The 17,463-nt window shown below is 41.9% G+C and overlaps 1 non-coding gene across 1 annotated transcript; it reads right to left on the minus strand.

The window, feature by feature from the left end:
• Positions 1-8,464: 8,464 nt before the first annotated feature.
• LOC147624127 (5S ribosomal RNA) lies at positions 8,465-8,583 on the minus strand. The gene has a single exon (XR_015269169.1). It is a non-coding gene; the product is annotated as a 5S ribosomal RNA (ribosomal RNA).
• Between the last annotated feature and the right edge of the window lie 8,880 nt (positions 8,584-17,463).

Raw genomic sequence — 17,463 nt, forward strand, 5'->3', positions numbered from 1 at the left:
GGATACCAAGCGCTGGCTATCCTAGATGGTGGGGTGGGAGTCAGCATCATCATAAAACGATGTTGGTAAAATTGGGGAAAACCCGATCTGAAAAGAGCAGATCTTATCATTAAAATGGCAGACGGAACATCTTCAAGACCCAGTGGGCTTTTAGAGAATGTATGACTTAAACTCTTTACGTTTCACTACCATAATACATTTGCAATAATGGACTTTCTACGCCAACCAGACTCATCTGACATAATCTTGGGGAGACCCTTCATGAGGGAATCCAAATTGGTGCATGATTGGGCATTAGACTATGTGTATGTTCGAAGGGACTCACAAATTCTAAAGATAGATTTGCGAACATGGAAAGCACACCCCATGGAAGGGCAACTATTTAGTAATAATTCGGTCGAACAAACCACATCCGTACAAATATACCAGCCCACGGTGGAAGCTTCAAAAGAGGAAGCAGAAGCAAAAACGTATGCATCACTTTCTCCTCCAGATTTCAGGAAAACTAGATGCATGTGCTAGCCACCACCATAGATGTGATGCAACCCCGAGGAACCCAATACATTGAATATGGGATTGTTCCCACTACCTCTGCCGTATGGTCAATTGGCAACCCATTGTGAGGAGGAATCGGAGGAGGAAGTTTCAAGCATAGAAGGGACTGGATCACAAGGCTGTACCAGTGCCCAACGCCTTAGAAGATAGCGAAGTAGAAACGGTATATCACTCGACAAAATGCCTTGCGCCGCCGTCGAAGAAAACCCACAAATGCCCAGTGTGGCTGAGATACCTCCAGGTTACTAAGGTACACGATGAGTTTTCTACTAATTGGGGTGAAGAATTGAGCAAGATATCCCGTGAAGGGAAACATAGGGGGGAAGTCACCCTTCGAGAATCGGAAATGCCTAAGCATACGAAAGCTGGGCGGTGTCGAAAACGAAACAAAGCTTTGGCAGAAGCCAAATGAGAGGCTAAGAAGGTGATGGCTAAAACAAAATGTGAGAATGAGGATAAACCAAACCTGCTTTTAGTACCAAACCATTTCAAAGCATACACAATTGACAAACGAAAAGTGGTCTTATTGACGGAAAAAAGAGTTAAGGAAGATGGGTTATCCACATCATACAATGGCCCACTGAAGTCAAGGAAATTGATATTGCATAACTAGGGGAGGAAACTAAACCTATTTATATTGCTAAGGACTTGACTTTGGCTGAAGAATATGAGCTTTTTGCTCTCCTTAAGGAGTAAGGATTGTTTTGCCTGGAACTACAAAAAGAGATGAAGGGTGTATCACCTGAAGTGGTGCAACACAGGATCCCAATCATGGATGGATCAAGACCAACCAGGCAAAAACCATACCAGATGAATCCTAAATATGGAGTAATTATGTAAAGGAAGAAATTGATAAAGTCATTGTTGCTCGCAGACTTTATCTACAAGATAGAATATATGGATTGGTTGTCACCAATTGTAATAGTGCCAAAGAAGAATGGGAAACTTAGGGTCTGTGTCGATCTCAAAAAGGTCAATGCAGCTACTAGGAAGGACCATTACCCATTGCCTTATACGGAACACGTTTTGGAGAGAGTAGCTGGTGAAGAAGCTTACAGCTTCTTAGACGGATTTTCAAGTTACAATTAGGTGTCTATAGCACCAAAAGACCAGCATATAAGACATCTTTCAATACAATGTGGGGATGTTTGCTTATAAAGTCATGCCTTTCGGTCTCACCAATGCCCCAGCAACATTCCAACGATTAATGTGCACAGCCTTGAAAGACTATTGGTTGCAAACATGGTTGGAGGTATTCATTAATGATATGTGTGCACACTCCCGATGGATATACCATTTGGCTTGTTTGAGAAAAGTGTTTGAGCGATGTCGATTATACCGTATATCCTTAAACCCTTTAAAGTGCCAATTCTTGGTCAAACACGGTGTGATATTGGGACACATTGTCTCTAAGAACGATATATCCATTGACAAAAGCAAAATCAGGTTGATCTTGGAATTGCCCCCACCCCCTAATTTACAAAGGTGTGTAGAGATTTATGGGCCACGTTGGGTATTATCACCGCTTCATAATATTTTATACTGAAATTGCTAGACCATTATATAAGCTACTCATTGTCTTTGAATGGACTAAAGAATGCCAGGAAGCATATGACAGATTGAAGCAAGCACTGGCCATTGTGCCAATTCTTCTGAGGCCACCTAACTGGGACCTTATATTTCATGTGCACATCGATGCCTTGAACTTTGCTATTGGATGCGTATTGGCACAGCCTCGTGAGTTCAAACTGGACTACCTAGTCTGCTTTCGCTAGTCGCCAATTGAATGATGCAGAGGTGAATTATACCACCACAGAACGAGAAGGGTTGGCCATGGTTTATGCTATCAAGAAGTATCGACATTACCTATTGGCCAACAAATTTACGTTCTTTGTGGACCATCAGGCTTTATTATACTTGGTGAACATGCCTTGCACCACGGGAAGAATCACACGCTGGTTGTTATTACTATTGGAACTTGACTTCACGGTCACAACGGCGGTAAGAAAGGGAACACAACATGTGTTGGCCGATCATATGTTGAGAATGGGAAACTGGCAATTGGTGGTGTTGATGATGACCTCCCAGATGCTTGTTTGTTCAAACTAGACATGGTGCCTGAATGGAGTGAACAAACATCAGATTATCTAGCTTATGGTTTTCCATAAGAACAACCCTTGAACAAAGATAAAATGCATTGACTTATTAAGCTGGATGCACCTTATCAATTAATTACTGGAGAACTATACAAGATAGGTAAGGGCAATATCTTAAGGAGATGTGTGCGGGAAGGAGGAAATTTTACTGGGGAAATTACAGCTCGCAAGGTGCTTCAAGCAGGACTATGGTGGCCTACGTTATTTGGGGATGCCATGGAGTTTGTTAAAAGGTGCGAAGAGTGTCAGCGTCTGCAGCAGCAAAGGGATAGGATGCCACTTACCCTTATTATTGTACGACAACCTTTTGAGAAATGGGAAATTGATTTTGTTGGACCTATTAGTCCAGTTGCGCATCCATCACAAGCCTGATATGTGATCGTGGCCACAGACTATTTCACAAAATGTGCAGAGGCCAAAGCCTCTAAGCGAGCTAAAGCATGAACAATGGCTAAGTTCTTATATGAACAAATCATTTTGAGATTCAGATGTCCATTAGAATTAGTCAGTGATCATGGTTCACATTCATTAATGAGGTGATTGATCACTTACTTTGCTAGATTCCTTGTAGTCCACCGAAAGTCATCCCCTTATTACCCATAGGCTGATGGTCAAGCGAAGAGTACAAATAAGATTTTGTGTATTATCTTGACAAAAACATTAGAAGCAAGTCGAACAGATTGGGAACATAAGCTAACAGCAGCTTTATGGGCATATCAAACATCGTATAAGGTAGCGACAAGATATACTCCCTTCCGTCTAGCTTATGGTGTTGAAGTGGTAATGCCTATGGAGTACCTAGTTCCAAGCCTGGGAATTGTGGTGCGAGAATGACTGACTAAGAATGCATTAGCCGAAAGGTTAATTGACTTAGAGAAACTTGATGAAACCCGACTAATTGCATTACATGGTCTTATGGTCGAAAAGTTACGAAAAAAATGTTGGTTTGACAATAACTTGAAACAAAAGAAACTAGAAACGAGGGACCTTGTGCTCATGTATAGTGTAGGAAGCACCAGAAAAAAGAAACTCAAGTACAGAGGATTAGGACCTTTCCGAGTGTCGAAAATTACACCTCAAGGGTTGGTTAGAATTGAAACAATTGAGGGTTACGTCAATGGAAGCAAGTTTTAAAAATATTTTGGACAACTGACACAAGAGATGCTCGTGCAAGAAGAGAGTTTTTTAAAACAACAAAAGGAACTCACAAAAGAAAAAATTAAGCAAGCTTAGGAAGAAGCTAAGCCAAGAGAGGCCAGGGCCAAACATATACTCTAGAAGAGAATATTACATGTGAACATGGCTTCACTAACCCTCCTTGATGAGGATGAACTAGACATTGAGCCAACATGGCTTAGGGTGAAAGTATCTATGACTAAAAGTGATATGACGAGCATTACATTAATAGATACGGGATGATCAAGTCATAATATGATCTCATATGAGACATGGGTAGCTCTAGACAAACCACACCTTGAGGCCACCAATGTATAAGTACGAAGTGCATACTTGTCAACGCTACGAAAGTTAAGGGATTTCTAAGTATTAATGTTTCCATTAGAAATAATCCCTTGGTTGGAAAGGTGTTTGTTATGCCTGTAGGATCTATGGAGGAAGAAATGATCCTGGGTCAATCTTGGATTTGCGCTAGTAATTATAATATCCAATGGAAAAAGAGAATGTCACAACTAAACAAGGGAAGCAATGTCATTTTGGTGCCCTTATGGAGCCCAATAAACAAAGGGAAGCAAGCTATGATTGATGGTATGGAAACACCAAGCATGGTAACAGCAGCTCATATACTAGAGAAGACAATCGATACGCAAAAAAACAGCAAAAGTCACGAGGTACTTAGTAGTGGGTGCCTAAGAATCAACTCAAAAACCAGCTATACAATGTTGCGAAGGAAGTGATTAAGGAATCAGGGAAAAAAATTTAAATTACCGAGACAAGGGATAGAGGTGGCCTTCAAATGTTAACTGGCAGTATTCCAAACGAAGCTGCACTCCACAAGGCACTCGTAAGCAATGGATTCGAATGGAATTGCTAGTGGTACAAGGCTATTACTAGGGCAAATACAACAATATGGGTACCCAAATCCCACCCAAAGCCAATCGTTTGCAAATACCTTCAGAAACAAAGAAAGGGACAGTAAGAGCAACTAAAGCCAAATCTCGACTAAAACAAATGCTAGGATACACAAACATTGGTGTGGAGAAAGAAGACAATTCAATAGGATGAACTAAAGATAGCAAACCCACCACTTGTACCCACCACAATACAGAAGCTGGGCAATGTTATTGAGAAGAAAAAAGAAAAGGTGTAACAAATGGACAAAGATACAAATCCCAATCAACAAGATTCAGTAAAGACTCTTCTGTTGGATGGAGGGAAAGATCAAGCACTCTCACACACGGAGTTCAAATGTTTGCAACAACAAATGCCCAAAAATGCCAAAGTACCACCTTGGTTCCAATGGCAATAACAAGAAAAAGTACAAAGGTATCCATTACTCATAAGTGGATACAAGGTAAAGACGGGTTAAAATGAAAAATGATCATTTACTTCATTCAACCAACTTTTGATTGCATAATTGAGTGTTTGAGCATGAAAGGAATGTAGGGTATCAACCTTGCATGCACTCTATACAAAATGATTCATGTCGTGAAGTGGTTCCAAATAGTTCACGACGTGAAACAGTCCAAACAGTTCATGTCGTAAAATGGTCACTTTTTCTTCGACCAATCATGGGAGACCACGTGGCATACTTCATTAAGGCAACCACCCAGTCCGACAGCCGCGCCATAAAATAAAAAATTCTTTAATTTTTTGTACATTCTATGTTCATCATTCTCCATCGCTTTGCGATCCCTGAGCTTGCATCTCCACGCCTTCGATTTTCGTCTGATCATCTGCCACGCAATTGACATATCCGAGTTAAGGTGGGAGCTTGTGCCTTACCTTCGCGTTTCGATTCTTTTCTTCTTGAACATAATTGAAATTGCATGATAGGAAATTCATACAAGAACAAGAGTTTATTTAATTACAGAAGTGTGTTTGATTGCTTTCCTTATTTGTGTAAACCCACATTCTCATTGTTTCACAAAACCCCACAATCACGTTTGAAACTCACACCCTGCACTCTCAAGGGAGGACTACATTTTCACAAAATCTGATTCTGCATACGAGTGTTTTGTTCCTTTGACCTAAACACGACATAAAACTACACTCACCAATCAAATCTCAAACAGCGTATATGCACAAATTGTTTCACGGGTTTACACCTTGCACTTTCACGGCGGCGGAAAACTGTTTCATGGGTTTACACCCTGCACTTTCACCACGGAAAACTGTTTCACGGGTTTACACCCTGCACTTTCACAGAAAATAGTTTCACGGGTTTACACCCTGCACATTCACATAAAGCAGATTCATGGGTTTACACCATGCACTTTCACAAAAAACAATTTCACGGGTTTCACACCCTGCACTTTCATGGTTGTAACCTATTTCACAGAAAAAAGTCTCACGGTTTTAGCCTGTCTCACTAGAAAGACTATTTCATGGCTTTAACCTATTTCATGGAAAACAGTTTTATGGGTTTAACACCCTACACTTTCACGACTGTAACCTATTTCACGAAAAACAGTCTCACAGGTTTAACCATCTCACGGTTTTAGCCCATCTCACGGGGTTCATAACCTGTCATCTCACGGTACATAAACCTGCACTCTCACGATGTGCACCTTCTCGCCTATAAATTCATACCCCCTTATTTGCTCACACCACTAACACACTTCTCATCAAATATAACCTTACATGCACTTCAAAAAGAAGAAAGAAGAGAAAACAACGAGGCATGTCACCACTCATCAGACTGACCTTCTTCTTATTCTTATACAGATGTCGACCTCAGCTACCTTTGACCCGGAAGCTGAGAGAACTCTGGCAGTAACACAAGAAGCCAGTGCAACAGGATCACTAGTTAGTAGAAAGAAAAGACCCACAAGGGGCCCAAAGTTGAGCTATTTGGGTCAATATATGCACAGGCGTTCCATGGCTCCATCATAAGCAAGGAAGTCCAGACTGCTTATGGAAAGATAGCTCTACAGTACCACAACCCAGAGTGCTTGCAAATCTTGGAGGATGCAGAGGTCAAAGACAAACTAGAGAAAGTTGGCCTAGGGCGAATGGCAGAATGCCTCCCCCAAACCATCGATACAGAATTATGTGCGGAGTACCTGAAGTCATATGACAAGGCCACTAAGAGGGGAAAGGTGGCTAAAGCAGATGGAACCACAGAACATGTATTACTCTTGAAAGATTTGATACGGGAATCTCTCCAGTTACCTCTTAAAATACATTCTCACAATTTCAAGAAGATGCCACTAGACACCATGCTAAAGAAAACTTCTTACAACTCCAACAGGGCTAAGTAGTATGACAACATCAAAGATGAGGTGATAGAAAAATCCTGTAGAGCTATGTCCCTCATAATGTGAGTAAAGCCAGCAGGGTTTCCCTTAACAAAATAACCAAGGTACATGAAGAAAAAGAGGATGACTGGGTATGGTATATCCATCAAGAAATGGAGAATTATCTGAAGGCACACCACTCAAAGGTATGCAATCCGTACTTGATGACAAAGGTGATGAAACATATATAGCATCTTACCAGGAAGTACTGGGGTAGCGAAAGCAACAAGTCTCAGCTTATCATCAGCACCTCCAAAGGGGACGGTAGCAGAGACACATTAACAAACCCCACCTCCAAGCCCGGCACAATTAATTTTCAAAAACCTTTCTCCTCTTCGAAATTCAACCATGTCAGATACACCTGCTTCTATTGAGTTGCATCAGAGAGAGCCACTCAACAGGAAAAATTGCCAAAAGAAGAGCACCAAAGCCAAGAAGAAGCCACATCATTACAAGAAGGACTCCCCGAAGAACGACTGGATAAAGGAAAGCAAAAAAGAATTGAGGAGACATCAAACCCCAACAAGAGGCAACGTTTGGATGATGCAAAGAGGATTCCAGAGACATCTTCACAAATGATTCAATGGGTTATGCTAAAATTGAATCGCAAAATTGATTATTGGCAGCTTTCTATACTTTATCTCAAAATCATATCCATACAGAATTTGGATCCATCATCTTAGTCTCATGTTTAATTGTGGTTTAGTAAAGATCCATTTTTAAACTTTTGTGGTCAGGCATTAATTGAAATTTACTTTCTAAAAGATAAAGTCTCTAAATCTTGACAGCATGAATCATAGCTAGTCATTCTAAATCATGTGTAGGATGGGATAATTTTTTTGTGTGGTAAGAGCTTCTTGGAATCATAAGCCATGGGATGGCTTTCTTGGATTAAAAATCCACCATTGGCTATATTTTCTGAATCTCAATCACTCTCCTTCTCCCTCTCTCTCTCTCTCTCTCATAACCCTTCAAGGGTTCTTGGCATAGTTGCTACAACATTAATTAACCAAGTCGTCGTCTTGAGTCGTGTCTCGGGCCGGTGCCCCGTTGCCGGTGAGTTCCCGTTCGGGACGCGACGCGGAAAGGTGTTCGGGCACGGCACCGCGGGGTGGCGGGCCGAGGGTTGCTCGAGCACGCACCGCGGGGGGCCGGCGGAGCGTGACGCCACGGCACGCGGCGGCAGGTCGAGGGGGGCATGAAGGGCACGGCACGCGGGGGGACGGGGGGGCGTGACAGCACGGCTTCGGGGGGCACAGCGATGCTCCGGCCCAAAAAAGGGTGCAGCACCAGGACTTCCCGGGAGGTCACCCATCCCAGTACTGTTCTGGCCCAAGCGCGCTTAACTGCGGAGTTCTGATGGGATCGGGTGTATTAGCGCTGGTATGACCGCACCACATCAAAGCCACGAATCCAAGAGACTACAACAAAGAGAGAGGAGCAAGTTTCCCGTATCATGAACATTCCACGTTTCCAAGACTCCGAAAGGGGCGTTTGCAAGAGAGAGTGCACAATGTGGGGGGGGCATCCAAACAACACCCTCGGCAGAAAACAGTCCTCCTCGCACATCCTTCCAAGTCCACCCACGCAGACACTCGGGCAAATACGCCTCCCCACATCCAGCCGAGTTCACCGTATTTATTATGCTTATTTTCTATAGGTTTATTCAAGTGAGTAAGGGTTTGGGCATAGCCTCTCATACGGTAAGCCCTCTTTCTTGATTTCTACTTATGCTTCTTGTCTTTGTATTTTTGCACCCTTGGGTTTCGGGGATTAGGGTTAGATTACTACAAGACAATGCTTCCATACACGCGTTCGATACACGCGATAAGTTACGGGCGTGTGTATGGTCGCGCATGTATATGAGTAATATCGAGCATGTGTATATGGGCATCTAAATTTGCGTGTATACTGAGTTCATAAACGCATGTAACAGAGCGTTTATATACGTGTAAACACTGTGTTTTAGACGCATATATACATGCTTTATAACATGCAATAGCAGAGAGGAAATATTATTTAAGAAAAACTCCATACCTTTTAAAAAATAAAAACCATCTTCTTTAAACCATCTCATAGTACATTACAATATATATCATTATACAATCCCACTACATTCATTTACAACAATATATATTCAAAAATAAATCATGAGATGATAATTAAAAGATAACATATATAATAGAATTATCATCAATTTAGAACGATACAATGATGGATTGGTTAGGATTCGATCTCATCTTCAATAAGATCCATCCTTGCCAATGATCAACATCAATATCCATTTGATCAATTTGTAAGTCTATGATTAAATTTATTCCACTATCAATATTCTGTCCCCACCATTGATAATGGTACCGATGCCCTGATCATCCTCATCAACATCACCATCATCATCAATGGTAGGGTCATCCTCATGATCATGAGAAATGGCACCAGAGGACTTGAGGATGACCTCTATTGTGTCTCAAGGAAAAGGACAGAGTAAAGTAATTGACAGAGCATTGATTGATGATCTCAATTTCACTTGCATTCTTAATAGTGATGTGATGAGAGCAGATGGGTTACAAGATATGAGGATGCAAAGACAATAAGGCAAGCAGAAAGAGCTCTCTTTTTGGAGGCAACATGGCTCTTGTAAGGCATACCCTAAGCATCTAGCAACACTTCCAAATGATATCCATGTTGATTGGTTTCATGAGGAAATGGAGAGAGCAGAGAGAGATGAGGGGCTGCATATCACGACGAAAGAATGGGAGTATGCACGAGGATGCATGTTAAAGGTAGATAGAACTAATGTTAAAGGTACATAGAACTAATGTTTTGCATTAGTTGTAAGTGATTTTCTTTTAATATTTATTCACATTGCTAATTGATGATAAGAGGAATACACAAGATTGCGGTGTCATTAGTAGCTTTGAGGGAGCCAATGGAAAAACGGATGATTATTGTGGCACAATCCAAAACATATTTAGGCTTGAATTTTGTCACTTCTTTGTGTATGTTTTGGATGTCAAATGGCAAATGAACGTGGTAGAAAAAGGGCCTAATGCAATGATAAAACGCTATGTAAGTGGCTATGTAACTATTGACTCTACAAAGTTTTGGCAAACAAAGAAAGATAAGCTTGTATTGCCACAACAATGTGAGCAGGTATGCGTTTTTTTACTAATGTGTTTCATGTACATATATATCTAAGCTCACTTACCCCTTGACTTTTGTTATGCTAATACATTGCAGTATGTGTATTTGAGTAGGTTATCTATCTGTTAATGGTGCATGACACTAAATGGTGGTACGTCATCCCTGTTGCACCACGTTCCAAAGTGATGTACAATATATTCACTGATATGGAGCATATGGAGGATGTAGTAGGCCGCAATGAAGATGATGTCGAACATGCCAATGAAGATATTGTGATTGATGATCAAGAAATAAGAGATGATCATGATAGTCGCAGCAAAGAGCTGTCCACTTGACTAAGAAATTTTGAAATATATACAAGAAACTCTTGTATCAACCAACCCTTGGCCATGCTTCCTTCAGGCCTTACACTTTGCCTCACAAAGTCTTTTAAGGTCTTCATGAAGCGCTCTAGGAAGAACATCCAATGTGCATGCACAGTGCCGCATAAAGCGATTTCGTCCACCAAATGCACAATGAGATGTAGTTGGCTTGTGAGAATGGTTCGCAAAAAAATTTCCTCTACCAAACAAACCACCTCCACTGCCATAACACGTGCATCATCCAACGTGGCTGGATCAATTGCTTTGGAACTAACATATCTAAAAAACAAATGAATAGTACGTTATACCTGGCCTCATGCACGTTCATTTTGAAAAACTATCAAATCAAAGTGCAAGGTATAATGAAGGGTGATCTGACATGGGTTTTAGATACCTCACAAGTTCGCCCATCTTATAAATACATTTTTTCAAACTCTTGTTTGCACAATGGTTAATGCTAGTAGGTAGTATGAACTGCACACATAAGAGCACATGTATATATGGTTTGAGGCATTACAAAATTTAATTTCAACATACAAGACTTGCTTGGAGCATCTTGTGCCAATCGTGGGACTTATGAAAGAGAATGCAATCATTGACGCATGCATGTATGCGATCATAATCCAATCCTCCAGGAGATGTCACATAGCGCCTCACTATGTCTCTTGAGGTAGGTAGTCTATTTCTCTTTGGAAGCATGTTTGATAATAGTGTTAAAAGAATGGTAGAGGGGGAGGAGACACACACACAGGAGCAAACCCTAATGTATATTGCAAACCCTAACCATAGAGGGAAGCCATGTCCACTCTCACACAAAGCATAATGCACTAATCCATAATCCACACAACACACAATGAGTTGTGTCCACACTCAACTAACCCTAGCTAATGTCCACACACTATGACCAGCTGGACACGCGGTCATTTATGTCTCACACATGTTCCTACCTAATCTGCCAGCACATAGCATAGTTGGCTCACACTGACATCGAGCTTGAATCTCAACAGCCCCTCTCAAGCTCATGATGTACTGCCGATGAAGATGTAGATGAGCTTGGGATATCAAGACTCTCAACACTCCCCCTCAAGCTCATCCCATGTACTCCTAACATAGTCCAGAAATACTCAAATTTCTCCCTGCTAAGTGGCTTCGTAAAGATGTCTGCCACCTGCTCATCAGTCTTCACATACTGAAGATCAACTGTACCATCCAGCACCTTTTCTCTGACAAAGTGATAATGGACCTCTATGTGTTTGGTCCTCGCATGAAACACTGGATTCTTTACCAACTGTATACTGCTCATGTTGTCACAATGAATGACAACTTTGCCATCAAGAGACTCACATAAATATGTCAAGAGACTCTTTAACCATATAGCCTCACAAGTAGCAATGGCTGCACCCCTGTACTCAGCCTCTGTAGTACTGGATAAAGCAACTATAGGTTGCTTTTTGCTACTCCAACTCACCACAGCACTTCCAAGTGTAAAAGCATATCCACTAGTAGACCTCCTGTCATATGCGCTACCTACCCAATCAGCATCTGTGTAGCCATGTATGTCCAAGCTTTTTACCACTCTCATAAAATAGACCATAATGTGCTGTGGTCTTCACATATCTCATGATGTGTCTCACTGCATCCAAATGTGGTTTCCTGGGGCTCTGCATAAACTGGCTGACTAGCCCCACAACATAACTCAAATCCGGGCGTGTGATAGTCATATATATGAGACTACCAACCATCTTCCTGTACATAGAAGGATCATCCAATTCCTCGCCATAATCAGCCCGCAACTTCACATTTTGCTCCAATGGTGTACTCATAGGCTTACACCCTGTCATGCCATACTTTGCCAACATATCCAATGCATATTGGCGCTGTACTAACCAAGTACCTGCATGATCTTTTACCACTTCAATTCCAAGGAAGTATCTCAACTCACCAAGATCTTTCATGTCAAATTGCCCACTCAAAGCTTTCTTGACATGCATCACATCTGCACCATGATCACCTGTGATAATCAAGTCATCCACATAGATGACTAGTAAAACAATCCCATGCTCTGTCTTCTTCACATAGAGTGAAGAATCTGCTGTAGAAATCTGAAAACCAAGTGAAATAAGATATCTTCTCATCTTATCACTCCAAGCACGAGGTGCTTGCTTTAGACCATACAATGCCTTTTTCAACCTGCATACGTGAGTGGGATATCTAGGGTGTACATACCCTTCTGGCTGTGCCATGTACACTTCCTCTTGTAGATCTCCATTTAGAAATGCATTCTTGACGTCCATTTGATGCATTTCCCAGCCATTAGCTGCAGCCATAGCAATGACTGCTCTCACTGTGCCCATCTTAGCCACTGGACTAAACGTATCATCATAATCCAATCCTTGGGTCTGTGCATAACCCTTTGCTACCAATCTTGCTTTATGTCTCTCAATAGAACCATCAGATTTGCACTTCACTTTGTAAACCCATTTACATCCAATAACATTCTTGTCCTTTGGTAATGCAACCAAGTCCCATGTATCATTATGGACCAATGCGTCCATCTCAACATCCATTGCTTTTTCCCATACATGCTTTCCAATAGCCTCTGTATAGCATGTAGGTTCCACATGCTTCACCATAGATGTCATATATGCATAGTGCATAGCAAAATCTCTGTATGTCAATCTGTCAACAGGATATCTGACTCTCTGGGATCTCTGCAATGCCTGCGGGTCACTCTGTACACCTGTAACTCTAGCATGTGGTGGCACATATCTATCCTGTCACCAGGTGTGCGTAAAACAGGTATGCCAAGCTCCTCATCCAAACTCTCTGAACTAGATGACTCATAACCTGTGATTCCAATTCCTTCGACTTTCTTTTTGCCTTTATCCATAGCACTACTCCCAGTGCTCACACTCTCATGCCTCAAACGTCCTGACCATGGATGTACACTGCTACTCTCAGCTTCTGCTGGCCCAAACATAGTAGTAGAACTAGAACTTGCTTGTGATGGCAAGTTCACAGGCACATCAGCCTCAAGTGACTCAATGACTCCCTCATCTTTTGCTTTGTACCAACTAGCAAGCTCATCAAACACCACATCTCGTGAGATGACCACTTGTCTAGTTTGAGGATTATAACATTTGTATGCCTTTTGATCTCTGATTTTATATTCACGTGATCACAAAATTTTTTTTGTTAATAACATGTGTTAACATGTTATTAACATGTTCACATGTTAACATGTTCTCAAAAAAGCCGGTAGCAAGCGACCTGGTAACCGGATAAAATCCCGCCGGGCTTTTGCTATACCCGGCGGGCCCGCCGGGACACAGCAAAACCCGGCGGGTCCCTGCGGGGTCGTCATCTAGCTCGGCGGGGTACAATTTCCTATATATATGGGCCCGGGGAGCCCTTTGGGAGTGCGTAACCACAGAGATGATAAAGGAAATATGGCCATGTCCAGATGGCAAGATTAAGAAGGGAAGATGGAAGAAGAGAGAATTTCCTTACAACAAATCACTGTTATATGTATTCATTGTTATATGCTGTGTCAAACTTCTACGGGAAAGAAGAGAGAATTTCCTTACTGTTTCGAAAAAGTGCTGACCCAAACAGACACAAGAAGAGGGTCTCACAATGCACCCTATTTGGTAAACCCTCCGGCTGCCATTTTTGCAGACTAGTTTTCCACTTCCATTTTGCTTGCATTAAGGTCGTGCTATTTGATGTCTTGCAGCGGTTGCAACTCTCTGTCACTAAAGCTTGCCTGGATCTGGGTGTGGGCGGAGACATTGAGTTGGAGGAAGAGATCGGGCAGGTGTGGAATGTAGGGCTAAAACATCCGAGCAGTGGGAGCTTCATTTGCAAAGGATGGAAAAAGTTCGCCCGCTCTACTACAAGCTCCAAGTGGGGGATATCGTGAAGATGAAGATAGTGAGCCAGCATCGAATCTTAGTGCAGATCAGGCGACCCTCTCATAACGCCACCACCTGCATGCGGCCGTCAATATACAACTTAAGAGGACCAGCACGACTCTCCAATCCAACAACAGCCCATAATGCAAAATACAACTCAAGAGAAAAACGACCACCCTCCCATCCAAGCGCCCATAAGGAGGAAGGTGTAGAAGTTGCTCAGAGCTCGGAGTTGGCAACGGCACCCATTATCTCAAAAAGACATCCCCTATGCTACATAAAACTAAAGGCTTCTAACGTCAGAAAGCCCTTCATCATTGTAAGTAGCCGAGCGCATTTTCTTGGAGGTGTACGGCCGTCCTCTCCATAACGCCGACGCTCCACTGTATTTTGCTAAAATGCTATATGCTCACTTTATACTGGAAACTCCAGTGGACTTCGCCTCCAGAGAGGCCACTGTCAACACCCACGACATACGTGAAGAGACAGTTACATTCACAAGAGAAGAACTTGCTCTCATGGTGGAGGGCGCCGGACTGGAGTTAAACCAGGTCAAAGAAAGCTTAGGGGCACAGCTAGCAGAGAAGGAGAAAGAAGCTGACCGATTAACTCAAGCGTCAACTCCTCCCCCGGCCAATAGAGGAATTCAAGAGCAGCTAACAAAGATCAGCCAAGACGTGTAGAGCATCTCTTCACGTATTGCTCCTGTGCGCCAAGGAAACCACATCTCTCATTTTTTGATACATCCTGATCTTGTGGGAGTTTCTGCTGAGGCTACAAGTTCCTCCACCCCCCAATGTCCTGTATGTTACAAAGTATTCGATGGGTGGAGCGGCCAGTATATACTACCATGTGGACACTACTACCACTTAATATGTTTAGTGAGACAAATGCAAAATACTTCCACATGTGCATTGTGCAATGTCCCAATAAATCAAGGTATTTATACAGTGTTCGGTATGGCTAGCGAATATAAACCACCAGGACCTTTAGATGCAACTCCTAGTGCAATTCGCAATTTATTTCAAGATGAGAGCTAAGAAAAACAAATTCTACTTTTGTATTGATAATTTCTCCAAGTATGATCATTTGTACAAGTACTTTTTATTAAATTAATGAAGTGACTTCTTCCTCTATGTCAGTATCTTGCTCCAAAATTCTTTCACCGTTTACTCTCTCGTCTGCTAAATTAAGCTCATCTATCTAAGTCAATGTCTAAATTGTCTTCTATCTCAAGGGTGGTGCACAATGTACGTCCAACATCAAAGTTCTCGTCTACTACATCTTCACAATTGTACATCCATCTGGGCATATCTTCTTCATACTCTTCGCTTTCGATGTCTCGCAAGATCTTTTCATTGCAGTACATGTAAACAAGTTTATCTGCTCGATCTGCAAGAAGTCGATTGCGAATAGTACTATGAATATATTTATACATGCTCCAGTTTCTTTCTGAGCCTGAGTTTGAAGAGCACTGACTTAAAACCTTCATCGCAAGGTTGCGCAATAAAGCATAATGCTCACCACCATTCATCATCCACCACTTCCATGCAGGTTGCTCTTTAGCCATTTGTTGAACAAGGGAGTTGGAAAATAAACCCTCTTTCAACCGAAATGAGGTCATCTCCTTTATGCACTGTACACGATCATCATCATTATTATAGAAAGTGTTTACCACTTTATAAAAATCTTGCACCACCTCAACGTTGGACATCAAATCCATATTCCAATATTCAGGATCTAACATGTAAGCAGCACTGTGCAGTGGTAAATGCGCTCCAATCCATCTAGCATGAAAGTACTTCAACAGAACTTTTCTTTGTCTACTAGAGAATGGTACACGCCATTGCTTTTCCACCACTGAATGCTCTAATTTCTCAGGACACTCCAAACTCCGCTGGACAGTCCACCATTGCATCCATGCTTTTTCGAGATTAGGCGCTCTTTGATCAAGGCTTCGTAGAGCATACATAACAGGCATCATTACATGGTATGCATCCATCACACTGTTCCACCAACTTCTTCTCGTAAGCGCTGCCTTCAAGACTTTGATTTTCTCTTTCACTTTTTCAAGTTGAGTGTTCTCCCAGTCATGAAATGCCATGCATGTAAATGTTTCACAAACTGCATCTTTATTTCTAAGAAGAGACTCAAAAGTGTAAAAGTGAGTGCAAAACCTAGTCTCCGCTGGAAGCTTTAACATAACTGACATGCGAGGTCGAAACATATCCAAAACTCTCTGTCTCTTGAGCATGAATTTCACAAGCTGGCGAGCAGTGTCGACGATTGAGGCAAACCATTTGGTATCATCAGATTTATACCAATCTTTTAATACAAGATTCAAACTATGAGTATTACAGCCTACCGGAAAAATATGTGGATATTGTCGCTGTAGGATTCTGGATGCATTTTTACAATTTTTTGCATTGTCCATGACGACTTGGACTACATTTTTGGCACCCACTTCCTCTATCACAGAGCTAATGACTTGAGCAATGTAAGCCCCAATTTTGATTGAACCAGCTGAATCCATGGCACGGATGAAAGTCTCACCTCTAGGTGAAATAACCATTACATTAATTAATGGTTTTCTTTGCACATTAGACCATCCATCACTTACTATACTACATCCAGAAAGCTCTATATTGCTAAGAATTATTCTTTGTACACGTTCTTTTACCTGCGCATAACATTTCTCTAATAGATCATTTCGCATAGCATGGTACGTAGGCGGTGAAAACCCTGGTCCAAACTCACCAATTTTCTTCCATGCTCTCTTCCAATGCTCACTGTCCACCATCATCATAGCACTCCCAGAAAAGTAAATCGCTTCAGCAAGGACGAGTTGTGCATCATC

This window comes from Cibotium barometz, chromosome 25 (assembly GCF_041138505.1).
Source record: "Cibotium barometz isolate CiBa-2024 chromosome 25, ASM4113850v1, whole genome shotgun sequence".
Classification (NCBI taxonomy): Eukaryota; Viridiplantae; Streptophyta; class Polypodiopsida; order Cyatheales; family Cibotiaceae; genus Cibotium; species Cibotium barometz.